General features: G+C 38.8%; 1 protein-coding gene across 10 annotated transcripts in view; it reads left to right on the top strand.

The window, feature by feature from the left end:
- ELAVL2 (ELAV like RNA binding protein 2) overlaps positions 1-27140 on the top strand; it is a 168322-nt gene that overhangs the window by 98064 nt on the left and 43118 nt on the right. The window lies entirely within an intron of this gene.

Here is a 27140-nt window from a genome sequence, read left to right as displayed (position 1 = left end):
GTTCTGCTTTTAATATATATTACAGAGTAAATAGTAATATTCACATTGTCAGTGTATAAATACTTGCACTGATATAATTTGAGTGTAGCAAGATCTTATGTTCTGTTCTTTGACAAGGAAAGGAAAAAGTGGTGTATGAGTGTTCTTCTTATCGTAAAGATAAAAATGAAAGTCTTGAGTAATTTGAACTTTGATGCATTTTGGGTTTTGGGTAGTGGAGAATAACCTTAGTATTTTGTAAGATTCAACTAAATATTTAGAATAAGCCATAGTCTAATTGAGCATGTTCTTGGGATAATGTTTCTTGTAGGAGTTGTTCTGAACCAATGAAAATGTACAAAATTAAGTGTAGAAAGACTTAACTTTCTCATGTCATTATTAAGTTTGAGGGGTGATGTATATTAAATTGCTTTACATGGCTTATAACTCAAACTATAAAAACTAAATATTTGAAATGGGCAGAGAATACCTAAAGGCAGTGAGAAGAGTTTGACCAAGAATCAAATCAACTCTTGGCTTCAGGTCTCCATAGGTAAATGAGGTAGAGGCTTAAGAAAGGGGTCACACTAGGTGATTTCTGCAGTCATTTTTACTTTGTCTGAGATAGTACCTTTCTTTTATCAAGACAGCAGGACTTACTGCCTCCAAGGTTGGGAGAATGTGTTCTTAGAGCAATCACCTCAGCTTGGCCTCACAATCCTATTTCCTGGAGCTACAAATTGAAACTCACAGAGGGAACATACTTAAATCAAGTAAAAACCTAAGTAAAACCTGGTTGTCATCAGTCCATACTGAATAATTACACTTTAACTAGTTATGTTACTTAGATGTTCACCACAGTATCATCAGGGAAATTATTATCTTTTTTTGGGGGGGAATACTGATAATCCAATGGAGAATATTTTTCCATTTCTTTTTCTAAAATCAGTGTTAGCATATGTGAAGTTTATAAACCATTTTTGAAAAGTTGAAAAAGTTAGAAAACAAATGGCTCCTTTAAAAAAAAAAAAGGTTTTATTTTATTTATTTGACAGAGAGATAGTGAGAGAGGGAACACAAGCAGGGGGAGTGGGAGAGGGAGAAGCAGGCTTCCTGCTGAGTGGGGAGCCGACTCTGGGCTCGATCCCAGGACTCTGGGATCATGACCTGAGCCGGAGGCAGATGCTTAACAACTGAGCCACCAGGTGCCCCAAGAACAAATGGTTCTTAATACATTTGTCCTGACACTAAATTTTATTGTTTTTAGCAAAACAGCTTCTTCATATGTGACTTTTGCAACCTCCTTTACATAAATGACTGTCTGATAAATGGTATAAAGGCCATGATATCAGTGATGTGATTTCTGGGTTAATTGCTTAGTAACTGTCCCTACCATGAAAAAAAAAGATGCTTGAACTAGGTATATAAATGTTGAATTTTTTGTTACGATACTGTGAGTAGATAAAAATACAGAACAAATCTTATATCCTTTTTATTAGGCACCTTCTGCAGAAAACATTTCCAAGATTTTAATCTTTCATCTCTGGTTGATCTTGAATTATCTTACTCTTCCATAAGTCTTTTACTAGAGCTGTTTTATGGTGCAACAAATTTGAATTGTATGTCTTCATACCCTTTGCCTCCCTATCTTCAGTGTGATAAACAATGGTATTGGAACCACAGTGCATGGTAATATGAAGGACATGGTTGGATACTGGCAAAGTGCATTAATATTTCCTGTCCAGTTCCTTTATCCCCCATCAACACCCCATTGTCTGTTCGGTGAGAGGGAGCCATGAACATATTTTCCCACCATGGTAAAATATCTGTTTAAAACTTATTAATAAGCGAATGGAGTACCCAAGAACATCCACAGTGGGCAGGAGGGTCCTAACTCATTTTCTAAGCTTTATTTTAAGAGACATAATCATACTTGTTCTTCAGAGGAAATGTTCCATTGACAGACAAATTTGAGAAATGCTGCCCTTCATAGTTTCCTATGTAAGAGCCAAATTGCAGATCATTAGCATATTAGAACCATACATTAAAATCCTACAGTAAAGAAGCTGGTTTTCTGGCCTTATTCGACCACAAAACTCATTTGAGGGGATATCTGCCCAATACTAGATTTCCATCGAGCATATAAAGGGTTTTGCTATGAAAGCTTTTGAAATCATTTTACAGATTATCATACATTCTGAAACTCTTCTGTAACCTGTTCATATCAAAGTTCATGAGCATGTTTCATAAATGAACATCCATGATAATGAACTGTGTATTGTAAAAGATGAGCAGGTAAATGAGAATACAGAGCACCTCTTCTAGTAACCCTGTTTTGTCTTAGTCCAGTGACATCTCATTCTTAGTATGGGTTAAAGTGGTGTTCAGAAGGGTCTGACTCATTTAGTCTCAAAGCCCAAATTTAAATGTGTATATATATTTTTAAATCCTGAGTTTCTTCGTTAATATTTGTATTGAACAAAATAGTATAGTAAATGGTAGATTTAAAACTGGATTTTGAATGGTTGTACTTTGCCAAGTGAGCATATCTTCCTAAGAAACTGCTGTTAACGTGCCTAGAAAGATTGGAAGAATTTGTGAGGATGTGGACACTGCCCTTTGGTGTATTTAGCATTAGCCGGTTGATGCGGTTTCTCAGTACGCATTTGTAGGGTCAAGTCTGAGTTCCTTGGTCTATCTGTCCAACTTATCCTGCCTCCTGGGGAGCTCCTGGGCCAGCTCTTTGTATTCTGATTTTGTAGGAGGTGAACATTAATTGTCTGGGTTGTAAGAAAACTATGAGGTCACTCTTTGGGAAGAACATTTAAATTGCTCTTTTTCATTTTTCTTTAATCTTTGCCTGCTTAAATAATGCTGAATTAGGAAATTGTATCTCAGGTTTAAAAAAAAAAAAATCCAGTTAGGAAAATATGTGCCTCTTGCCTAAGTCCTAAAAGTGAGTATATAATTTTAGATTGTGGTGTTGTTGGCAAATTAATGTCACTATTTTGATAGAATGAGGATTAGAGAAATACATTAAGGCACCTTTCAGTAGTAAATATAGTACTCTCTTTGGCCTAAATTCTATTTATTATTATGTTGTTTCTTTGGTCTCATGCCCAGCTTTATGCTTCATCCCATTTCCTGTCTATAGACATTCATCATGAGAAACCACTGCTGCTCATACAGTTTAGCTGATGTCGGTCCATCTCTTTGGGTTTATGTACTTTAGAGTCCTTGACACCTGCTGATGCTGCATTCTAGAGGAGTGAACTGGATTTTATGAGGCAAGGAGTGAGTAATAGAGTTTTAGAATCAGAAATGTCCTTGAGATGACCTTAGATAGCTCCTTCACAGGTGATCAGAAGCCGAGGTTTGTTTAAATGACTGAATAGTCCAAGACTTCATAGCTGTTATGTGGTAGAGCAAGGACCAGAATTCCAGTTTTCTGCTTCTTCCCTGGGATATTTCCTCCTTGTTTCTTGTTAGAGGCCAGAACTCTTTAAAAATTAACCACAGAACCAACTGATGAATTTATAGTGAGACACCTAACTTGTATAGATGTACTGAGGGGCATCTTTTGGTGGGTGTGTCTTCTTTAGAAGGGGGAAATAAGAGAATTTTGAGAATCAAGGACTGATGGATACATAAAATGAAGGAGAACATCCATGTTGCTCTATAAAACTTGTACTCTATAGTTGTGAATTTGGGTATTTTAGTTCAGTGATTGCTAAATCTGGCTCCCCATCCTCATGTGAGAGAGTTTTAAAAAATACAGATTCCGGAGGCTTTGGGAATCCGTTGTCAGAAAGTTCCTCAAGTGATTTTGATGGGCAAAAAAGCAGTTTTGGGAATCAGTCTTTTCAAGTATAATCAGTAGAGTTACCTGGTTTGGAATCACTTGGGATGACCACCAGAAATGCAGCTTCCTGGGCCCTGCCCAAACCTACTGAATCAGAATCTTTGAAGTAGGGCCCAGAATGTTCCATTTACCTGAGAGTTATCCACTACTTTTCCTGAATATTTTGCATGGAGGTAGAACCAGAATATTCCAGGTTTACCCAAACTCTGGCTGGAGATGGGTGGGAGAGTTGTAATGATTGCAGTACCTTATCTACAGCCAGCTGTGGTGGTGTCCCTTCCCCAGTGGTGGTTTCTGATGAATACCTCCTGGGGTGCAGGACTAGAGGTGTCAAGTTTAAAAGTCACTAGGCTAGGGGTGCCTGGGTGGCTCAGTAAGTTAAAGCCTCTGCCTTCGGCTCAGGTCATGATCCCAGGATCCTGCAAGGGAGCCTGCTTCCTCCTCTCTCTCTCTGCCTGCTTGTGATCTGTCAAATAAATAAACAAAATCTTAAAAAAAAAAAAAAGTCACTAAGCTATGTCTTTACCGAATATCTAACCTGTCCCTGAAAGGGTTTGTATGTGTGTACATATGTATAATTGGTTTTCAAACCTCCAATGTACCTTTTTCTGTCATTGTTACTTTTTCTTTCTTCTAATGGAAGAGCAGAGAAGTAAGTTAGGTGAAGACTTCAGGTAATGAGTGATGCTCCTTTTTATCTTGATGTAATGTCTGCACTGTTATTCCAGGACTTGTCAGAGGTGGGTCCTGTGCTGACCTCATCTGCCAACAAGAATCTTTCACACAAAAAGGAAAAACAAACACCCAAACAAACATATACAAATTGTAGGGGACCCAAGGAGGGACTTTGCCAGTGTCCATCCTTGGATGATTACCTTTGAACAGATAGCACCACCTATGCTAACACAGTTCCGCCACTCCTCTTTTTTTTTTCTTCTTTATTTTATTTTATTTTATTTTTTTTTAAAGATTTTATTTATTTATTTGACAGACAGAGATCACAAGTAGGCAGAGAGGCAGACAGAGAGAGAGGAGGAAGCAGGCTCCCTGCTGAGCAGAGAGCCCGATGCGGGACTCGATCCCAGGACCCTGAGATCATGACCTGAGCCGAAGGCAGCGGCTTAACCCACTGAGCCACCCAGGCGCTCCCCTCTTCTCTTCCTTTTAAAAATAAACATAATCTTTGCTTTTCAGGATTGAAGTAGTAAGTGGTATTTTATTTTTCTAATTCATACCTTCAAATTTAATAACATTTATTTACTGTGATAAAGTCAATCACAGTGAGCCTCAGGCTGTTTTGATGAACATTAATTTGAAAAGGTGGTTGTATGTGTCTGTTGCAATCCTTAAGTCAGCTTTTGGATGTCCATAGTATGAAGAGATTAAGAATTGATTCTTTCAGACAAGTAGTTGAAGAGGGCAGGGTGGGTGGGTGGTTGTTGGTAGTTTAATGAATACCTCACATTACATACTTTGAGAGCTGTTTATTTAGAGATTTAGTGGAAAGACTGGTGTGTCTTAGGTCCTCACAAAACAAGGGCATCTTTGCTCTACTAGTAAATGCTTTGGTGGTCCCTAATGTATCAACTGTGGAATACAATACATTTCAATATGGCAATTTTTAGATTTTAGTGACTAAATTTGTATAAAGTATTATTTTTATAAAATGATTTTTTTTTTTTTTGGTGGTGGTCCTGAACAAACTTTTTTAATTGACCCTTCTTTTGTTTTCAAAGATTTTTAAACCTATTTTAAATGACTAGTCAGTCATTTAAAAAAAAATTGTTACCATTGTAGAAGCTTTTTATGAAGTTTTTGGGGAAAAACTTCAAAATTCTGTGTTCACTTTTCCACTTAAACCTTGAACTTGGGGTGTTTTATGGAATAAATTTCAATGCCCGCATTGAATGATTTAGATGAAAACTTAAGGATGATAAAATTTATCAAATTTGAGAAACTAAGTGCAGTTCTTTATCAGTATCATTTAGGAAAATCTTTTCCCTAATTCTCTTAATTTAATTCATAGGCCCCTAGGGCCTGAACATAACAAGATAAATTAGACAGTTTTTATTTTTCCTTAAAGATTTTATTTATTTATTTATTTACTTATTTATTTGACAGAGAGAAATCACAAGTAGATGGAGAGGCAGGCAGAGAGAGAGAAAGAGGGAAGCAGGCTCCCTGCTGAGCAGAGAGCCCGATGCGGGCCTCGATCCCAGGACCCTGAGATCATGACCTGAGCCGAAGGCAGCGGCTTAACCCACTGAGCCACCCAGACGCCCAAAGATTTTATTTATTTGACAGAGATCACATGTAGGCAGAGAGACAGGCAAAGAGAGAGGCAGAAGCAGGCTACCCACTGAGCAAAGAACCCGATGTAGGGCTCGATCCCAGGACCCTGAAATCATGACCTGAGCCGAAATCAGAGGCTCAACCCACTGAGCACCCCCAGGCGCCTCATGTGCACTGAAGTTCACACACAAAAAATTGAAACTCAAAAGTTAAGTGGTTAGACTTGGGGGCTTGTACCATTTTACCAAAAGGAAAGGGGGTTGGGTTTTGAGGCTTGGTAAATTGTGGGAAAGTGACCAGGAATTACATGGTGGAAACTAATGGAAGGTATTGAGCTATTTTATTAGCAAGGTTTGTTTATACATTTTGGTGCCTGCTTTCCATCTCTGGTGGTGAAAGTGTCTTTCCTCTTTCTGGCACAGTGGCAGGGGACCTCTCCCCAAGGGAAATTTGTGACCTTCTTGGTAGGCAGAAAAGGATAGGGGAGAGAACTCTCTGTGTCTGCTGATTCTTAACTGCCTTCTGCTCAAAATTATCCTAAGCCAAAATGACATATTTGCAGTGATACCTTCTTTAGGGCCCCTTTAGCATTGAATAAATTAACTTTCAGTTAGCAAACCTGAACAGAAAAGGTTTTTCTTTGACTATCTTAATGGTAATGCAACCTGAAATGGTTAGTTGCTGGGAAGAAAAGATAGTTATGGTGATGCTATAGGATAGTTTGAAACAAAACCATTGTTTATTATGTGTCATTTATCTGGATTTTAGTTTTTCTGATTTCTTGATGTTGATACTTGTGCTACTTAATGAAGAAAAGTATTGCAGCTCCCTAGAGTTAGTTACACATTTTTCAAGCCGCTTTTTAAGACTATCTACTGGTGAAATAAGGTTGGATGTATTGTATAAATGAGGTTTATGAGTTTTGATTCTGTGGTTTATTGACCCATATTGTCACTAGGCTTCTAGAATGATCATGGTTGTCTTGTCAGCAGATTAAGAAAATTCATTGAGTGCCTTTGACTTGATTCCTTTATTAATTTGGTACAAAACGTTAACTTTGTTAATGTGTTCAAGTTCATAGAAAACACAGTTGAAGTTCTTCAGTAAGGAATCCTCCTCTTAAAATTTAGCCAAGTGTGAGTGGCTGTGTGCTGTTTGCTATTGCAGATCTTTTCACAGTGTTTTTTTCTAGTTTTGTTTACTTCTGCATTAGGAGATAGGTAACAAAGAGTAGAAACTGCCTTCAGTTTATTTAGTGGCTGTCCTAGTAATAATGGAAAAATATACATGAAAGAAGATGGTGAACTAAATGGGAGAAGATAGAGAGCAATTAAATTCTGATGTACGATTTCTTTTTCTGAAATCTGTAGAATGTTAAAATCCTCTTTCTCATCACCTATGAAATTGACTTTCTCCCCTCCCTTTTTCATGATGTAATACAAAATCAACCTGCTTTTCTTTTGATGGTTTTTATTTCACTGTCTTATTTGTTATGCTACCTTAGCATCAGCCTTTGTTTTTTAACTTTCGAAATTATCAATAGAGCAAAGCATTTTGATTTTGCGCCTGTTGGAACATTTCCTTTTAAGTACTTCCTGAACAGAATAGTTGATCATTGAAGCTAAAACTGTGCTTCACAATTCACCAGCTTCTTCCGAGCTTGTTCTAAGTTAATTGACTTTCAGTGGAGTCCATTGCTACTACCGAATTTTGAAGCTATGGAAACCCTCGAAGCTTGCCTTTTCAACTAAAAATGTCAGCTTTTAAAGATATTTCCTGGCATTTTACTTGTCAGTGTTGTTTGATTTGTGAGGCCTGTGCATTGGCTTTAGTTAGCATGTTTTACTCCTTAAAACGTGGTTTCACTTTTTAAAGTTTTAAAGTGTCAGTATTTTGACCTCATTGGGTGTCCTTTTATTGGTGATGGTACTGTTGTCAGCTATATTCTGAGGAGCTTTAAAGCTATAAAGCAGCATTGACCGCTCTTGCAAGTATTGTGAAGAAACAGATCCTCAGTTACTGTCTTTTTGTGATCTAACTATTCAACCTTACATCATCTATGATATTGAACTAATTGGGGAAGGATCATTCCTTCTACATTGTTCTAAATAAGAACAGAGATTCTTACTCTGTGTGCCTCCTTCATGGAAATAAATGCAAGATGGAAGTATTCAGTTTAAACTGTGTTCATAGCATTCCTTTGTGTCTTTCCATATGATATGGACTTGAATGAGGTGGTAATAGGATTTACTAAACCGCTATCACTCCAGGGTTGTTACTTGGTTAGCTTGCGATCAAGTTCTCAGGATTAACATCTGAGCAAAAAATGCCTGCTACCTGCTACTCCCCAGCTAGGGAGGTGGCCTAATGAGGCAATTTTAGAGGTGTTAGCCTAGAAAGAATGTAGCACTTGAGTTCATATCCCAGTCTAGCCACTTATTTGTAATGTAGCTTTATACGAGCTCTGTGACTCCAAAGTTGAGTCTCTTTCATAAAGTGGGTAGCACACAGGCATCTCTCTCTCTCTAGACCCCTCCTTACCAGTTAAAATACATTTAGTTATGACAGTTGCAGACTTTTTTCCTTAAGTGAACCAATTTTGAAAAAAAATCTTCAAATAGATCTGTTGCCTCAGAATTCTTATAATTTCTCAGGCATGATGTGGGAAGAACCCAAAGCTAATATTCTGTTCTTTGCTTTCTAGGTGATTTGACCAAGACAATTGACTTTCTAGTGGTGGGACAAGGTGGGAATAGGAAGTTCAAGGCAGGACTTGGGAGCCTAGAAAGATGATTACTGATACACCAGTCTCTCTGAATCAGACTGCTGAAGTGTAGGGTATTGTGTGCATGTTATTCAGAATGAATGAACTTGACTTAAAATATGAAGGTACTCTCTGCTGAGCTTCCCCAGTGAACTATTACTGGCCTGGAAGATAAGCAAGTTGTTAAATTGAGTCATGAGGTATTGGTTAGATAAAAACTGAGGATTGTTTTCACTTTTATGGACATCTTCCTTAAAATTAGTATCCTTTTTATATAAATTATAAATACTATTACCAAATATTCTGATTTCATAAAATAAGACATTCAGGTAGGGAAATACAGAGACCGCTGTGCTTGGATATTAAAAAGCCCAGTATTCCTGTAGTGTTAGCAGATCAGAAGACTTTTAAAAAAAATGCTATCCCTTTGTTTTCTTTAGTTGGAATATTCATTGAAAACATTTAAAGCCTTGCTTTTATTCAGTCATCACAGACTTTACAGATTTCAGTTTGTGTAAAGGGGGGTGGCGATTTCCACTAGGGCCTGGTTAACTTAGCAGATGCAATTTTACATCTTGTTTTCCTTTTTTTGTTAAATCCGTATGCATATTGTGAATTAGAGTTTATTTTTAGCTTTTAATGAGTTCTTTTCTCATCATTGTACTTTTTTGTTGGAACTCTGTTTTCTACATAATGCTTTGGTTTTGAAGGGGAGTGTATATGGCTCACAAGTCCTGTAATCCACCCCCAACCTCCTGTCCGGCTCCATAGAAATTTGCATTTTTGCATTTGAGGTGATAGATCTGGGTGTTTTTAAAATTTATTTTTTATTTATTTATTTATTTTTACTTAGTAGTGTAGATGTGGTCTTGTCCTTGACTCCTCACAACCTCTTTGACCTTCTGGCTTGTTCCTGAGAAAGTCAAATTCTCCTTTTAGAGTAAGGTTTAAAGGAGGCAGAGCAGCTATAAACAGGCAAACCAGAGTCCTTTCATTGTGTTCAAGGTCACTGGAGCCTGAGGGAACAATTTTATTTCCTCACATTTTGATGCTTTAAATCCAGTCTTAAGGTACTACTGGGTCAATAACACAGTGGCCTCCAAGGCACTGTTCTCTGAGTCTTCTTTCTTAACCCTGGTACTAGTCTGTGAGAGTTTTTTTCATACCGCTGAAATGAATTATATAGTTTGCTCTTAGTCCACCTTAAAATGGATCTGAGCAGGTTGGTTATGCTGGCTCAGATCAGTTGTCCCACTGAGTCAGTGGTTTACATTGTCAGTATCAGTGATTTTTGGACAGTCGTCAGTTTTGTGTGTATGTGTGTGTTTTAAGTCAAATTCTAGCTTTAGCTTTCTTTTCTGCAGTACTTTTATTTTTAACTAGTCCCTGATAAAGAATTGTAACTGCAGTTGTTTGAAAGACTATCCAGTTGGTTTTATGTTCTCACCTTGCAACCTGTTAAGATATTTATGTATCTTAACAGGATTAGAATAGGATATCTATCTGTTCAAGGAGCTTTTAGTGGAAACATGGCATGAGGGTCTGGAGGGACATGGCCTGGCCAGGCTATCACTAGGTGTTAGGAAATGATACAGCAGGCTTTTGAATAGCACCTTCATTAGCCTGTAGATTCTGCATTCAGAAAAAAACAAAATTCCTTTGAGGTCAGAGTAGTGGCTCAGAGAAGGGTAGCATGAGCAAAAGGTTTTGTGGAATTGGAGAATAAGGAGTAGATGAGAGATTAGCCATTTCAGATTGTAGTTTGTAGGGTTTTGTGAAAGAGGTCATGGGTTTTTATCCTGCAATTTTTGTTTTTTTGTGTTTCTTTTTTTTTTTCTTTTTTAAAGATTTTATTTATTTATTTGACAGAGATCATAAGTAGGCAGAGAGGCAGGCAGAATGAGAGGCGGAAGCAGGCTCTCTGCTGAGCAGAGAGCCCGACACAGGACTCGATCCCAAGACCCCAAGATCACGACCCGAGCCGAAGGCAGCGGCTTAACCCACTGAGCCACCCAGGTGCCCTCATTTTGTGTTTCTGTAGAAATTTCCCTTCCCTCCTTTTAACTTAGATGAGAATTACAGAGAATGAAAGTAAAGGGATAAGGTAGCTCTGTGAGCAGTAATGGAATCCAGGGTCTTGGCGTGACAGGCAAGATTGGGCAGTCATTACGTCTGATGGTGAGATTTTAAATTTGACTGAGGACTATCATTTAGTAAGTTATGATACCTCATACAGTTATCACAGTGATTAACCTTCAGTTTTTTCGTTTCTGGATATTCAATCAAGAGTCTTGAGAATTGCTGGGAATAAGAAGAAATACTGGGTGAATTTCCATCTTTTAAGAGTGCAAGGACTAAAAGATGTTCCAGTAGCACAGAAGAGCATAATTAAATTGTGTAATTGATGTTTGGTATAGTCTTTCATAGTCTGGAGTCTTAAGGAAAATAATTTGTCCCTCTTTCTTTCTTCAGAAGAATGCTACTTAGAGCTGGTCAATCTTTTATCTCAATCTCAACTGATATTAGAGGTATCTGAAGTTTTTACACCTTTACAATTTACAACTGTCTGTAGGAGATGAAACTTTTGAAACACAGTGTAAGTTCTACTTCTGTAGTCTGAGAGGCAATTTTTTGGGAGAGGAGTGGAAATCAAGAACCCAGGCACAGTATGGAAGGCTTTGAGTTCAAGAGATGTATTTCAGGGGCGCCTGGGCGGCTCAGTGGGTTAAGCCTCTGCCTTTGGCTCAGGTCATGATCCCAAGGTCTTGGGATCGAGCCCCGCATCGGGCTCCCTGCTTCCCCACCCCTCCCTGCCTGCCTCTCTTCCTATTTGTGATCTCTCTCTGTCAAATAAATAAATAAAATCTTAAAAAAAAATGTATTTCAGTGGCTATATGTGTCTTCTTGCTAAAAAAATTATCTTGCTTGAGGAGAATGAGATCATGTAGGTGTAAATGGACTACCTTAATAATGTTGGTGTTTTATGAGGACAGCTAGAATAAGCCCTTATTTTATACATTTCATTAGGTTCGGGGATAGGTCTTGACTGGTAAGTGGATCTGGCAACATACATAAGATATTTCAAGTTTTCCCAAAATAAAGGAGATTAGTTTGTAATACATAACTGTTTAGGCCTTTGCCTCTTTATAAATAGCAAGGAAGAAATTGTCAACAACACAGAAAACTCCTTGACACTAAGGATTATTCAATATTAATATGATCTGAAAGACTAGGGTTTAGTGAAATCATCATTTGTATATTTGAATACCTAGCATTTTGTATAGAATTCTACGGCCTAGGAGGCTCTTTAATATGACTGATGGCAACGTTCTGTTAGGAATTGATTTTGTGTAACTTAACAAAGGCAAGGTCGATGGTGGAGTTACAGGGATGAACATGAGAGAGTACATATAGCCCAGCTTATTTCCACAGGTGAGGAATCCTTTCACAGATGTGCATCTTAGGACTGAGTTAGCAGGAGACCTTACACTCCCAGCCCCTTTTCTTTAGGGGACACTTTGTGGCAAAAAGATGATTTCTCTGAATGAGATACCTTATGCCACCTGTCTTTGCCCTAATCTTGAAATATGTTCGCAGAGTTGCCGTGTGATGTGACCCAAATGGCTTAGAAGCTTTGTCTGTAGAAGTTGCTTCCCACGTCAGACATCCTTAATATTATTTAATCCGGTGGCATAAAAACCACAGCATTTTCCCCAAGAGTGAGTCTCAGATATGTAATCAGGTCACTAAAGTAATAGCACATGAAAGGAAGCATCATTTCTAAACTCCTTAAGAAAGGGGCACCTGGGTGGCTCCGTGGTTAATTGGCTGCCTTCAGCTCAGGTCATGATCCTAAGGTCCTGGAACTGAACCTGGAGCTGGGCTCCCTGTTCAGTGGGGAGGCTACTTCTCCTCTCTCTGCCCCTCACTTGCTCTCGCTCTATCTCAAAGATAGAGCGAGAGCAAGTGAGCTCTATCTCAAAGAAATTAAAAAAAACTTTAAAATAAAAAAAAAAGTCCTTAAGAGAAATGAAAAGTTTAGGTATACTTCTTTTATTTATTTTAAAGTTTATTATTATTATTTTTTTTAGCAAGCTCTGTACCCAGTGTGGGGCTCGAATTCACTCCAAGATTGAGTTGCATGCTCTGTCAGCTGAACCAGCCAAGCACCCTAGGTGCACTTGTTAAATAAAATTCTTTTCCCCAACATCCTGCTTTAGGTTCATGGGTACTTGAGATGATAACATGGTAGTAATTTAAACAGATTATTATTTTTTTTTTTAAAAAAGATTTTATTTATTTGACAGAGATCACAAGTAGGCAGAGAGGCAGGCAGAGAGAGAGGGAAGCGGGTTTGCCGCTGAGCAGAGACCCTCAATGTGGGGCTCAATCCCAGAACCCTGGGATCATGACCCGAGCCAAAGGCAGAGGCTTTAACCTGCTGACCCACCCAGGCACCCCTGAACAGATTATTTTTTTGTTTAGGTTTTTCCTGTTTCGTGGGGGGAAATTGGGGTCAGATAGTCTAAGTTGTGGAGTATATGATTTGCATATTTCCTTTTTAATGTACTTCTTAGTACCTGGTAAGAGATCAGCCTCTGTGCTTCTCCAGGTCAGTGTGATGGCGCATTTACTGTGATGCTGATTAGGACAGGGCCACATCACTTTTGTGTGCTAATGAGTCATTGTCTGAGCAAAATCTTTTAAGCAATTGCTTCTTAATTAAAGTGTTTATGTGAATTTTAAATTTGGAGGGTCACAATAGTTAATCTTTCAACTTTTAAACTAGGTTATTTTGTCAGAGATGCTTATGTATGATATGAATTTTGGGAACCAGAGCATTTTGTATATCTTTTTAGAAGGCATTAGGGTAGCTCAGTTGTTAAGCCTCTGCCTTTGGCTCAGGTCTTGATCCCAGTGTCCTGGGATTGAGAGCCCCACTTTAGGCTCCCTGCTCAGCGGGAAGCCTGCTTCTCCCTCTCCTAGTCCCCCCTGCTTGTGTTCCCTATCTCGCTGTGTCTCTTTCTGTCAGATAAAGAAATAAAATCTTTAAAAAAAAAAAAAAAAAGAAGAAGCTGCAGCAGCAGCAGCCATCTGTTAATTGGTGGGCAAATTGCCCTGTGGTCTCAGAGTGGTTTGCTGTAACATAGCTGTCCCTTAGCAAATCAAAACAGATATTTATTTCTGTCCTGGTACCTCTTTGCCTTAGTTCAGAGCCATGGTTCCCATCTGACCTGCAGCTTTTTAAACTTTCACCTTGTACTCCTGCCTTTCTCTATAGATTGTTTTTCTCTTTACTAGTTCAGAGAGGACTTTCTTGAGGTCCTTAAAGCTGTGTCTGCATTATTTAAATAAGTTTCCTTTATAGTCAGCATTTCTACCCTACCTGACCAAACACAATTGGTCTGTTTGGGGAATTCTCCGAAGTATAAAAATCATTGCTTTTATGTGACTATTTTAAGTTGAGGGGGAGGAAAAAACCCCCCATATTCCTCATATCCTCTTGAAAATGTAACTGCCTTTTTAAATTAAATATAAAACTAAACAAAATGTGCTGTACAAAAGAGAAGAAAAAATCACATGTTATTTATACCTAAATTTTTGTGTCAGTCGGGGACAGTGGATGTCCTTTGGAATTTACTTCCTTTGTCTTTGCTAAAAATATCTCTTAATTTAATTATGATCTTTCTTTATTGAAATAAAATGAGCTAAAGTGGGGCGCCTGGGTGGTTCAGTGGTTAAGGCCTCTGCCTTCGGCTCAGGTCATGATCCCAGGGTCCTGGGATCGAGCCTCACATCGGGCTCTCTGCTCATTAGGGAGCCTGCCTCCTCCTCTCTCTTTCTGCCTGCTTCTCTGCCTACTTGTGGTCTGTCTGTCAAATAAATAAAAATCTTAAAAAAAAAAAAATGAACTAAAGTGGAGAGTTGCCCCAAGTGAAAACCTTGTTACATATATTGAATATACTTTATCAGTGATACGGATAAGAAGGTGAAATGATACATGTTTTTACCTTATTTGAAACTTTTTTCCCCCAGATGATGATGTGATGCTATCCAGCCTGCCCCCCTTTTTAGGTAGGCCCCACACCAAGTGTGGTGCCCAGCGTGCGGTTTGAACTCATCACCCCTGAGATCAATTCCTGAGCTGAAATCAAGAGTCCCATGCTTAACTGGCTTAACCGACTGAGGCAGCCACATGCCCCTATGGTCCCCTTCTTAAATGACCCAGCCTTCCCCTCCTTCTCACTGTTGTTCTTTTTTGACTTGGTATCACCATTTGTATATGTGGGTGAAGGAGCAGGAGGCTGGCTGAGGACAAAGCAAAAGCTGACGCCTTGAACCCCCCCTTCACCCGCTCCCCTCCATATGTGTGGCATTCCTCAGGCACCCCTGACTTAGGTATGTGCGTGCATTCAGAAATCATGTATAACTTTGTGTTAGTTGCACAAAATGTTTTATGGTACTTAATATTAACAATTTCCGTTCATAAGAGCAACTTAGCTGGGCGTGGGGATTAGCGGGGCAGGATTCAGGTATATATATTTTTATACCTTTGTAAAGGAGGTCTTGGAAAATTGTGTCTTCCCTGGGTAATCAGGTTGGGTTTTGCCGTTTGATGTCTGGGGTTATCCATGTCTGCTAGCTGCATAGTGAATGAATATTTGAGAGGCTCTTGCGTTGGTGCTCTGTGTTAATTGCCAAGTATTAAGGTTCAGAAAGTTCCTTGTCTTTTGTTACTCTTAGGAAGGTGAGAAGTTATGTCTTGGAAGTAGAGAGCTACTTGGGGAAGGAGGGTTTGCCTTTGATTCCTTTCCTCATGGAAGGAATTCCTTACGGAAGGTCCACTGAAGGAAAAAAAGTAGTTGGTCTGAAATTTCAGTTTTGGGTATAGAGGGATTAGAAGGAGCTAATCATGCTTATTCTAAGGTCAGAGTAGTGGCTCAGAGAAGGGTAGCATGAGCAAAAGGTTTTGTGGAATTGGAGAATAAGGAGTAGATGAGAGATTAGCCATTTCAGATTGTAGTTTGTAGGGTTTTGTGAAAGAGGTCATGGGTTTTTATCCTGCAATTTTTGTTTTTTTAGAGATCTCTGGGGACTTGAATGAAAGGCACTTGGTTCTGATCCCCTTTCTGGCCTATCAGTATTTCTTTCTCAATGGTCTTCTTTATCCCAGATCTGTATGTCCTGATTGTTCTAAGCTTCCAGAGTTACTTCCCAGATTTCTCTAGGTTTCTCTCTCATCTTTTTTCGTTGTCCATCCCTGCTTGGTGTATGCTGCAGTATGACTGCCGACCTTCGTGTGGGGCACCCTGTTCTTATGATCTGCTTCTTTCTGTAAAGATCACGTGCTGTTCATTCAGTGTGCCTTTAGTCGGACCATCTCCTCTGTCTTTCTCTACACATTAGCTCTCCTCCGTATGCCTATTTCCTTATTTCTCTGTCAGGAAACTCCCAAGTTTCTTCTGCATTTCAGCCAACTAAATATATCTTTTGCAAGTTTGTGCTGGTTGAGCATGAAGCACCAGTCATTAACCGTAGATGTTCTGGGTTCATTAGGAGACTGCTTCTCTCTTGTTTACTGTCATGCTTTAAATTTCTGAGCAAAGGTCTTCAGAGGGCAGAGAGCATGTGGTATTGATCCCACCTGCTTTTCTTCAGCTAGGAAACCACACTGTGCGTATGAAAGCATTTTTAATGCAATCTGCTGACGAGAGAAGTGTCTTGTGTGGGAGACAATTTTGGCAGTAGCAAACATGTTTGGCTTTAGCCATAAGAATTGCTTTCTGCGTTTCTGGAAAAAGAGTATGCAAATCAAGTCCTGTTTTAAATGAATCTTTTTATAATGTGGATATCTCTAATCTGTTTTGTAATGATGGATTTGTTTTGGGGATTTAAATGGTTTGTGCACCTGCAGCATGCCATTCCTTTTTCCTCTCCCCCTAGGTTGTTGGTTTTTTTTTTTTTCTTTTGTACATAGCATCTTGATGGATTAGGAAAGAATGGTGGTTTCAGTCAATCGATTACATGACAACAAGAAAAAAATTGCAGGTGTATTTGAAGATTATGAATATCCTGGTTGAAAACATGTGACCTTTGGATGCATGGGATTCCACTTCAGTGTAATTCCTGAACTTGGCCAAAGTCAGTGAAGTGTATGCTGGGAAGATCAAGTTTGGAAAGGTCAACCTTGACTTTGAAGAAACCTAACTACCATTAATCAGCTTACTGTATGCTTCTGGGCAAGTTACTTAGCATCGCTGGGCCTCCAAATTTATAACTATAAAATTGGTACAGATTTATCTACGCAGACCTTTATTGTGAGAATTAAATATGAGTATGTGTAATGAAAGACTTATTAGTTGTTTGATGGCAGTTTATAATTAGGCAGTGATACCGTTTGTTTCTGGAGAGCTTCAAAAAAAGCATTCATGGATCAGTAGGAACAGACTTTTCCCGCAGACTTACTGAGCTTTTTGTATTGGAAGGCTTTGCCTGGTGAACTTCTACCTTTGGATGAGAGAGTGTTTTTTGTTTTTGTTTTATGCAAACTATTATGTATTCAAGAAGAAAATTTAACTCTTACAAGATTTTTAATCAGGTAGAAGTGGTGGGATTTATAGACTTATATTTTCCATTGTTCTGGACAAAGCAGGGAGCTCATCATAGTAGTTTTAGAGATTCTTTGACACAGTTTCAAGGGGCACCAAGCTAATTCTAGTGTTTTAGGACGTTTAAATTTTTTTTTCTTACAATGTCTAAATAAAAAAATAATGTCTTACAAAGTGAGAAAAACACATTAAGAAGCTGTATTGCTTTTCTTTTCTTTTTTTTTAAGACTTTATTTATTTGACAGATAGCGATCACAAGTAGACAGAGAGAGAGAGAGAGACAGACAGATAGACAGACAGGAGGAAGCAGGCTCCCTACCAAGCAGAGAGCCCGATGTGGACTTGATCCCAACACTCCAGGATCCTGACCTGAGCTGAAGGCAGAGGTAGCCCACTGAGCCAACCAGGTGCCCCAAGAAGTTGTATTGCTTTTTGATGGACTGCTCACCAGTGTCTGTGTATGTGTATGCATAGATTGACACCAGCTGGTGGTACAAGCAACAGCAGATGCCCTTTTTACTACTACAGTTGTTAACTGTTTTCTCTCTTTACCACAACAGTATTTTGAGGTACACAGTTCTTTTGCCCTCATCTCAAATGATACTTACTTGAAAAACTCCATTGCCTTTTAGGAAAGCACAAGATAAATAACTCAAGTGCGCGCACTTTTGTGTGTGTGTGTGTAGAATTAAAAGAAATTTGTGCAGAGGTGCCCTGGTACTCATTCAGTTAAGCATCTGATTTTTGATCTCAGGGTCATGAGTTCAAGTCCTGTGTTAGGCTCCATGCTGGATGTGGGGCCTACTTAAAAAAAAAAAAAAATTGTAGAGAGTTCATTAATAAAGAAATGAGAATATGGCAGGATACCTAGATCTGCTGAAAGTAGGTTTTGTTTGTTTTAAAGATTTTATTTATTTATTTGACAGAGACACTGTGAGAGAGGGAACACAACTAGGGGGAGTGGAAGAGGGAGAACTAGGCTTCCCGCTGAGCAGAGGTCCTTTGGATCATGACCTGAGCGGAAGGCAGACACTTAATGACTGAGCCACCCAGGGGCCCCTGAAAGAAGTTTTTGCCTTAGCTCAGAATTGTTGGTTTTTGTTTATGTTTCTGGTTTTTTTTTTTTTTAAACAAAAAAAGTTGCTAGGGCTTTTGTTTTGTTTTGTTTTGTTTTTAGAACTGTAGTGTCTGACCTTCTGGCCACCTGCCATTTTTTGGCCTTTGTTCTTGTTATGGGGTCAGTTGCAGTATTTAAGGTGACACTGTTGATTTTTGTTTTGAGGGCAACTACCTAAATTAGTAAGTAAAGAGAGCTGGCTTTTGTTTTAACTGTGGTGTTGAGATGTTATAGTAGCTCACCGTGTCTCTGGCTGGAGAACCTCTAAGGTGAAGTCTTATTGTAAGATGTTTATGTGCTTGAGCAGTTGGTTTATTTTCCTCACTTTGGATAAAGATCATATTTCCCAATTTTCCTGGTCTTAAATGTAAGACATCTTAGTACCCATGTGCAGTACTGAAGAATTTAATATGCTGTTGCTGTTCTCAATAGCCTAAGCCTGGATTGTGTGGGAGTTCTTAATGTTGTCTGAAATTGTGATGTATTAAGAATCCACAGTTTCACCAACTTAAGCAAGGTCATGCTGCATTGCCAGCGGATTCATAATTACTGGGATTGGAACCATAGGAAAATAGAGTTGCATAATCAGAGGATAGATATGGCCATTAAAATTAACTTGAAAGGATAATGCCTTGGTGCTGAGGATGTTAAGAGCTCCCTCAAGAATTAGGGTGCTTAGGTAATATTTACCAAATGATCACTATTTACAACTTTGATTTCAGTAGAAAAGTTACAATTTAAACTCTTCACTATTATCTCAATGTATCTGTGAAGTCCTGAAAACCTTTTTAAAATATTGGGGCATTTTAGTCTTAGGCCAGCTTTATTAGCATTTGGGTAGAAGAGAAGTCTTCCAGTGAGCCATCTGTTTTCTGTGTTATGTGAGCCTCTAGGTTGAATTCTCTTTCTTGTGCTAATCCCTGGTAATGTCCTTTGGGAAGCTGGTAAAAAATGCTCCGAGCTTTCAGGGAGGCTGGCTTGTTTTGTAGTAATAGGATCTCACTAGTCCTCTGCCTCACAATTTGATCTTCCTCATTAGAGGGCAGCTAGGAGGACCTGTTTAATTTGACCAGAGTTAGTTGAGTGTTTAAGTGAAAGGTCTTGCTGCATCTGGCATGCTGCATCTGAGGAGACTCAGGCTAAGTCAGGAATTAAAATTTGGAGAGGAAACGTGACTGGAGAGGATTGCATCCCTCTGTTCTGCTACTATTCTCTCAAACCTTCCCGCTGATGTGTGGTATCCACATGGTTTTGTTACACATCAGATCTGATATATTAAGAGAGCTCCTTTGTAAAGTCTGGTCCTCTTTGCTTTGGTGCCAGAGTTGCAGCACACAGCCTGTCTGAACAGACACACATAACCAATGCCCAAGAACAAGAAGTCCATCTGAAGAAGCACAGCACATTTGCAACTTTAGTGTGTGTTGGGGGAAGGAGGAAACAAGGGTGTTCCAATGATGGAAATGGGTGGGTCTGTCTTTAAAAACAAAAATTGCACTTTTGCCCCCTCCCCCAGAGTAAACTTGTTTTCTTGATTCAAATTATTTGCCTTTTTTGGTTAGGGGATGAGGTTTTATATTGGGGCCTTATTTGGAGACAGGGAATCTTTTTTCTTTCTTCCTTTCTTTCTTTCTTTCTTTTTTTTTTTTTTTAAGTATTGCAATATTAGACCTCGGATTGCAAATAGTCTTGCTTGTCAGACAGGACCATAGTGACCTGTTTCTGCTAACTGTGGGATTTAGAAAAGATTTATGCTGCTTTTGTCCTTTTTTATTTCATAAAACATTGCTACTGCTCTAAATGAAATAATAGATACACATCAATCAGCGTAGTCACCTTTTATTGTTGATTCAACTACCAGGTTTTTACAGAATTCACTCTGCATTTTATTTGACTTGTACATGAATAGTCTCGGCAGACTTAATTATATTAGTGAAAAAGCACTTTCAACAAAATTATATGCTGACATCCCATAATTCATACTTACAGATTTGTGAAACAGATTTATGTAAATCTATCAAATTACTCTAGGTGACATTATTTTTTAAAATTGAGATTTCATTTAAATGGTATTTGTAGAAATTTTTCATGAAAAATTTTACATGAACTATTTAAAAAAATATATCACACATCACTCCCTTAGAAGGACAGAACACTGTAACGTTTGTTCTTCTGGAACAATGTAGGGACATGGGGAGCAGGGTATCTCTCCTCTAAACCATAGTTTTCTGAAAGGCAGACGGCTCTTCCTTTGTTCATTAGCTCATTCTTTCATTCAGTGAGCGTGTAGTTAATAATCTGTGCTAGGGTTTTCTATGTCAGGAACTATGCTCAGCTTGCCTTTGCTCAATAGTTTAAAGCAGGGTGGGGAGACTGCAATCCAAGTGGACTCACTACCCACGTGTACAAAGATAAAGAGGTGTATAATATATGGGCTGTGGAAGGACTGAGGCATATTGAACAGTGTGTACTGGGAATGGGACAAGTTGTGTCAGGTAAAGAAAGGGTCTTAGAAAAAGTCTCAAAGGATATGTAGGAGTTGGCGAGTTGGAGATGTGTAATCCAGGCACAGGGAACTGAATGTTCATTTTAGGATATGTGTGGAGGAGTAGTGGAAGTAAGCAAGAAGCTGATGACCACCCTGGAAACCACAGAAGAAATGGATATATGTTTTAGGAAGATCATCTGGGCAACATCATGGTGGACAACTGGTTTAGGAGTTACAGGAGTCTAGGGAAAGGATGATGGCTTAAGGTATTGTAGCAATAATCCAGGTTAGAATAATACATGAGGACCCGTGCTAATGCAGAGGGGGTGGGAGGAGGGCAGATTTAGCTGGTAGAACTGAAGGATGGGATACCCTTATGAAATACCCCTTGCGTCAAAGTCTGTCTTACAGAGCTTTCTTGTTAGACTGTGAGTTACTCCTTTAAGTCTTGGATCAGATGTTACCTTCTGGATGAGGCCCACTCTATTTAAATTGGAGTCCTGATCCCTCTCCCCCACATTCTCCTCTTTTTTTCTCTTATCCCCTTAGCCTTTACTTTCTTCTGATACACTGTGGAGCTTGTTGTTTTGTGTCCTTCTAACTGTATGTAGGGTTTTTTGTTTTTGTTTTTACAAAGATTTTATTTGTTTATTTTAGAGAGAGAGAGCGAGTGAGCCTGCCAGTAAGTGGGGAGAGGGGCGAGGGGCAAAGGGAGAGAGAGGAAGAACTTAAAGCAAGGCTCCCTCCTGAGCACAGAGCCTGCTGAGAGGCATGCTCTCAGGATCCTGCGATCATCCTGAGATCATGACCTGAATGAAAACCATGAGTTGGATGCTTACTGACTGACCCACCCCAGCACCCCAGGATTTAGGGTTTTATGAAGAGAAACTTTTTGTCTTTGGACTAGCAGAAAGTAGACTCTCTATAATTGTTGAACAAATGAATGCTAAATGTTGGTGAGAATATATAGGATGGCTTTTTGTAATACAGAGTTTTACTGTCCACAGTTCATGTTCAGAAGGGTCTCAATTAATATTAGTTGTACCAGGTTTATGATCAAGAATTATGGTGGTCTATTACCTTTACCTTTAAACCTGAGGAGGTAATTTGATATTCTGTACGTTGGTAGTAATCTAAATAAAGTGACCCTTGAATTAAATGGGTCCAGAAGATTGTGTATTTTAATTAAAATATGCAATTAAATTTTTAATTAAAGTATGCTATTAAAAGCAATGTAGGTGGCAGGGGAGTAGCTGCTGCTTTGAATTACGCACAGTTTGGGATAAATTGGAGTTTACTGTGTGTCTCCCCAGCACTTTGTTACTATAAGGACTCTTCCTGTTTTCCTCTTCCTGCCCTGATCCCCGTGTGGCTCTTGATGGGTCTCGGTCCCATTCAGAGGCCTGTGGTGTGCTTCAGCTCTGTGCTTAGATCACTTGACTGTGGTTCTAAGTAGCCTGCTTCTCGCTGTTCTCCTCATGCTGGGAACAGTTTATAAGTGATTTTTCTACTTCTTGTGAAGAAGACATCTTCTGTAGCATACATTCTAGATTAAAAAGGGCAATGCAAAACAAAGGCATTCACACATGCAGTGTATAGAGCACGTGTGCTGAAGTGTGGTATTTACCTGGAGTCTTCAGTGCCTGTGTGGAGGTCTTGGGCCATATGATTGTTCATGTTGTTTTCTCTGTAGTGGGATTCTAGAATCCTTGCTATGGCCATTCGGACCAAGGCTTGGATTAATGGTTCCAAAAATCCCTGTGGGCCTTAAGACCATAGGTTGCTTGTAAGGAGGATAGCTGGGGACAAGTGATGTTGACGTTATTCTTGATGTCCAGTTACCAGAAGGAATTTTTTGCCTTTTAAAGATAGAATTTTTTTCTTTCTTTCTTTTTTTTTTTTTTTTTTTTTTTGTCTTGAAGGCTTTTTTGGGAAGAGACTTAGCTTTGTCATTTTGTTCAGTTTTCTTTTAATCACGTTGGGTTTCTTTATACTTGGAATTTAAATGTAGAGCTTTATACTTTTTTTTTTTTTTTTTTTAAAGAAACGATTCTTGGTTTTGGGATTATCAATATGCACGTTCTAAATTCAGAATGATTTGAAAACTAGATTTGGATGGTATGGATAGATGATGCTTGGTTTCCAAGCCTTCCCTGGTGGTTTATCACGGTTACTGGCTGATGAATGCAAGAGTGTGAAACAGTGGATCCTGGCTAAGTAATCTTTCTTGATTTTGACTTAATTCTGCTTTTAGTTTTTAAAAATCTGCACTCATTTAGGATAACCTGAAGTGAAGTGGTCACTATCTAAGATGCACTTTACTTTGTCATAGGAATGAATAATAACATTGAAATTCATACATAGTGAAACTGATATTTGCACATGAAGTACAGGAATTTGAGATAGTGAACAACAGTCTTAAAACATTTTGTGATAGAGGGGTGCCTGGGTGGCTCAATGGGTTGGGCCTCTGCCTTCGGCTCAGGTCATGATCTCAGGGTCCTGGGATCGAGCCCCGCGTCGGGCTCTCTGCTTGGCGGGGAGCCTGCTTCCCTTCCTCTCTCTCTCTGCCTGCCTCTCTGCCTGATTGTGATCTCTATCTGTCAAATAAATAAAAAATCTTAAAAACAAAAACAAAACTTTTTGTGGTAGAACCCTCTTTGAAAATGCCAAGTTACATTATACTTCAAGCACATTGAAGATGAGGTCTGAATTCATGTACTTTTTTTTTTTTTTTAAGATTTTATTTATTTATTTGACAGAGAGAGATCACAGGTAGGCAGAGAGGCAGGCATAGAGATAGAGGGAGAAGCAGGCTTCCCGCCGAGCAGAGAGCCCGATGTGGGGCTCGATCCCAGGACCCTGAGATCCTGACCTGAGCTGAAGGCAGAGGCTCAACCCACTGAGCCAGCGAGGCGCCCCTGAATTCATGTATTAACTAGCTATGATTTGAGTGCAGAAGAGCCTTGCATTTGAGAGTTCTGGATTCAAATCCTGACCACTACTTCCCACCTGCTCTTTTGATTTGAGGGAGCTAATTGACCTCAGAAGAGGAAACTCAGTATATCACCTGATACGTGTGAGGCTAAAACTAAACAGCAAAATACCACAGAACTGGAAGGTGAGAATGGGGGGGTCTTGCCTATCTTGGTATCATCTGTGAAGCCTTATATTGTAAGCATTTAATAATACCTTAAAATGAAAATCGCTCAAGCTCCTAACTCCCTTGCATTTTCAGTGCCAACATGCTAATTCATCTCCTATAGTAGATTTTGCAGCATATACCTCCTTTCGTATGATCTTCCTTAGATTAATTGTAAAATTTTGCTTACCAGAGCACATTTTGATTGATGGCTGGGTTTCTTTCTAGTAATGCCAATAAGCAAATTAGAAACTTTGTGGAGGAGAAGTCATTTAGGAATAAAATGTTGTCTGAGTGTAGTTGATTTACAGGTAGTAGAAACATGGCTGACTCACTGTTATAGCTAGCCATGATGGCTGGGGCGGCTGGGGGGGGTCAAGTCAAAGACCCGTTTAGTGGATGGATCATCTGATGTGATGCTGATGGTAATGCCTTTGGTTAAATACATAACACCGCTGTGTTTCTCATTCATTTATTTAGCAAGCATTTGAGTGCCTACCATATGCTTAGGAGTAAGCACTCAGAGGCCAGTTGGAGGGCTAAGCGGGGGCTTACAGAGTAGGCTTTTTACTTTACCCGGTGACCCAACTCCAGCAGGCACTTCTATGCCTGAGAGTGACCTCCTCAGACCAGTAAACAGTTTCTCTGAACTTGAAGGTTTTGGAGGGAAGACATCCACTTGTGTCTGAAAATGGATCTATAAGAAAGACAGTCTTTCTGCAGGGTTTTTTCACATGCCCAGACCCTTAGTACATGGCCCCTCTCAAGGGTTCCAGATGCCAGATTTGCAGCCCCAGATTCTCTCTTGCCATTAAAACTGATTCTCAACCTTGGCTGCATGTTAAAATCTCCAGGATTTTAAACACCTGGTACCAGTGCTTCTAATAGATCAATAAACTAAAAATCTTTGGGAAAAGGACTCCGGTATTAGTTTTTTGTTGTTGTTTCATATTTTTTTAAAAGCTTTGTAGATGATTCCAGTGTGTGACCAAGGTTGAAAAGGCACTTTGATTAATTAGAAGCTGCTAAAATGCAGGTGTGAGAATAGTGCCATAGATAGGAGAAATAGACTGTTAATACTGTTGTAATTGATTTGATACATTTTATTATAGAATAGCAGTGTGATAAAACTATACAGTGTTCAGCTTGCCTTTCCTTTCTCCATTATATTTGTAGCATTTTCCTGATTTATTTATTTACTTATTAAGAGATTTTATTTACTTAGCGCAAGTGTTAGGTGGGGACGGAGGGCAGAGGGAGATGGAGAATCTGGAGCAGAGCCCAACGAAGGACTTGATTTCACAACCCTGAATTCAGTACCCCAGCCAAAATCAAGAGTTGGATGCTTAGCTGATGAATGAATGGGTTGAGCCACCCAGGGGTCTTCCTGATTTAATTTTAAATAAATACATGGAACCTCATTGAAATCTAGTAAATATATGTTACTTTTCTTACTTTATCTTTTGACTGAAATAATTTACTTCCATCAGTAGTGAATATTCTCTCATCATGGCCTCTGCAACCTTGTTGGGTAGAAATTACTCTCCTCATTTTAGAAATAAGGGAGATATGGCTATCATAGAAGTTGAGCAGCTTCTTCAAAGTCAGAGAGCTGGTAAACAGCAGAGGCAAGATTAGAACTCCTGTGTGTCTGTCTCCAAAGCTTGTCTTTCCGTCTTAATCTGCTTGCTTGAGCAGATTTTATGTTTAGCCCACTTGAATCCTGCTCAACGACAATAGAACTGAAGCACATTTCATAAGAGGGCACTATGCATGCGATAGACCCATGGTAAATGTTGAATTAGTAAAAAGCTGAATGCTTAAAATACAGTGACTTCCCGTGGAACAACTTAAAAATAGAACTGTGAGTAAAACAAAATCTCTGATTAGTGTGAGAAAAAAAAATAATGAACTGAATTAGTTTTAGCTCTTCTGTCACCCTCTTTTTTTAAAAATAGAAAAAAAAATACAATTTGATAACAGGGTATATGTTAGCAATGATTATCCAAATTCTTTTTTTTCCCTTTTAATTGAGGTAAATTAACATATTAGTTTTGGGTGTTTACAACACCCAGATTCTGGTAGTGGTCCCAAAATACAACCACATGTTTTCATGGTTATTTGGTACTATATTTAGTGTTCTGTCTTTAGTGTTCTAGTCTCTCTCTTTTTTTGTGTACTTAATAGGAAACCACATTAGGGTAAGCAGATTGGCCATCCTAAATATCTGTATTCATAATCACATGCATCTAAAGTGCCCCATCAAGGGGGAAAAAAAAAACACTCAGTTTGCTATGAAATTGATGAAAAGATATATATTTAATAAAATGTATTTGGACCTTTATTGAGCATCTTCTGGGAAACCCTCAATTAGTTTGTTTTGACATTCAGTAGACTAACCTGGTCTTATATCGATTTTTGTTAACCTATTTTATTTAGTGTTTCTTACCTTCTGAAACTGAGAAACTTCCTCTTGGTTGAAAAATTGGCCTTTTGGATTGGCTTTACTTATGTGTGCATTTCATTGATTTCAATCCCTTGAATACCCTCCATTTTGTTTGAGAGTTGGGACAGCATTGAATCAGGGGTTAAACAGCTCAGATGATAGGGAAAAACAACACAATACTCCTTGTTAAGCAACTCTTCAGAAATTGTGTTTTATTATTTTTGTTTATACTTTTTCTTCCTTCCCTACATGTTCTCATTGGCTTAGATGTTCTCAGTATAAATCTTTGTGTTCAGATTTTCCTGTATCCTTATATAGGTCATCAAATCTCTTTTAGAAAATCATACTCCATTTATTTGAAGAGGGTCTTCTATGAAATAAATGTGCACGTATACATATATGTGCACATGTATACACAAAATTCTGCACCTTTTAAGTGGA

This window comes from Mustela putorius, unplaced genomic scaffold, assembly GCF_011764305.1.
Source record: "Mustela putorius furo isolate JIRA1106 unplaced genomic scaffold, ASM1176430v1.1 tig00000421_pilon_pilon_pilon, whole genome shotgun sequence".
NCBI classification, from domain to species: Eukaryota; Metazoa; Chordata; class Mammalia; order Carnivora; family Mustelidae; genus Mustela; species Mustela putorius.
The sequence above is the reverse complement of the archived record's forward strand: the minus strand, read 5'-3'. Positions and strand labels throughout refer to the sequence as shown.